Below are 1,795 nucleotides of genomic sequence, written 5' to 3' on the forward strand. Positions count from 1 at the left end.
TCTGCACACAGCCCTGCTGCATGCTGCATGCTGTTCCAGACCTGCACACACAGCCCACCCACTGCCCCCACCCCCAGCCCCCACCCACCAGCCGACCCCACCAGCCCACCCACTGCCCACCCCACTCCCCACCCACTGCCCACCCCCAGCCCTCACCCACCAGCCCACCCTACTGCCTCTGCCCAGCCCACACCCACTGCCCACCCACCAGCCCACCCCTGCACCCCATCCACAGCCCACCCCACCCCCACCACCCCACCCCCACCCCCACCCAAAACCTCCCTTGGACAAAAAAAAAGCGCAAATTAAAATACGATAATATATGACAAGTGGAGAAAGGTAATAATTAACTTCATATATATTTAATAATGTAAAAAGTGTACATAGGATTGATAGAAACTTTTACATTCGGGCTAAATCTCATCCTATGTAATCATCGGTAATGTGGGACGCCAACTTATCCCGAACTTCATCAATTTCTTCTTTGGTGAAGTTCCTCAAACGTGGTGTGGAATTCGCATAAACCTTGCAAAACAACCAAGGAATAAACACACATATAAGAATTCATCATTTTACCGTAGTTAATACTTCTAAAAATGACATATACCTTCCCGAAATTCAATCAAAATCAAATGCAAGCCTAAAAGTCTACACACTAGTTATAATATATCTCATATAATCATGTTCAAAGAGAATTTGGGGTTAAATCACTCCATAAGTACATTTTGAAAAGGCCAAAATAGGCCGGAAATGGCCTTTTCGTTCCCAAAATGCAACCAACAACAAATGCAAGCCTAAGAATCCACATACTAGTTATATTATGCCTCATATAATCATGTTCAAAGAGAATTTCGGGTTAAATCACTTCATAAGTACATTTTGGGAGCGAAAAGGCCAAAATAGGCCAAAATAGGCCGGAAATGGCCTTTTCGTTCCCGAAATGCAACCAACAACATATGCAAGCCTAAGAATCTACATACTAGTTATATTATGCCTCATATAATCATGTTCAAAGAGAATTTGGGGTTAAATCACTCCATAAGTACATTTTGGGAGCGAAAAGGCCAAAATAGGCCGGAAATGACCTTTTCGTTCCCAAAATGCAACCAACAACAAATGCAAGCCTAAAAGGCCAAAATAGGCCAAAATAGGCCGGAAATGGCCTTTTCGTTCCCGAAATGCAACCAACAACATATGCAAGCCTAAGAATCTACATACTAGTTATATTATGCCTCATATAATCATGTTCAAAGAGAATTTGATGTTAAATCACTTCATAACTACATTTTGAGGCCTAAAAGGTCAAAATAGGCCGGAAATGCAACAAACAACAATTGGAAACCTAAAAGTTACATACCTTTCGAAGATCACCAACATCTTTGCAATAGTTGACGATATCGAGCATGAACCTCATGACGTAATACCCACACGCAAGTCCACCTTCTTGTACCGAACACTAAAATTCAACAAATTAAAGATGCAATAAATGACATGTGTTAGATGTGTATTATGTGTTTCTATTTTTTGGATGCAAAAAATTACTCATGCTACCTCGACTATATACCAAACAGGAGGTTTTCCTTGTCGAAGTCCAGATGCACTACGCTTTTGTTGGAGTATGTCCTACGATCAAGTGCATAACTCAAAGGTTTTTAAATTATTAATTATATCCAATATAGTTTAGATAGTCATGATGCTTTGCTAGAAGCCAATCTTGACTTGTAATATTAATAAATGTTTTAATATTTACTACTGAACTTGTTTGGACCTACAGGGTCACACCTAAACTACAATA

General features: G+C 40.6%; 1 long non-coding RNA gene across 1 annotated transcript; it reads right to left on the bottom strand.

The window, feature by feature from the left end:
* Positions 1–330: 330 nt before the first annotated feature.
* LOC130590597 (uncharacterized) lies at positions 331–1,452 on the bottom strand. The gene is made up of 2 exons (XR_008968445.1): positions 1,358–1,452; positions 331–525 (listed from the first exon to the last, which is right to left on the bottom strand). It is a non-coding gene; the product is annotated as an uncharacterized LOC130590597 (long non-coding RNA).
* Positions 1,453–1,795: the final 343 nt, after the last annotated feature.

This window comes from Beta vulgaris, chromosome 2, assembly GCF_026745355.1.
Source record: "Beta vulgaris subsp. vulgaris cultivar EL10 chromosome 2, EL10.2, whole genome shotgun sequence".
Classification (NCBI taxonomy): domain Eukaryota; kingdom Viridiplantae; phylum Streptophyta; class Magnoliopsida; order Caryophyllales; family Amaranthaceae; genus Beta; species Beta vulgaris.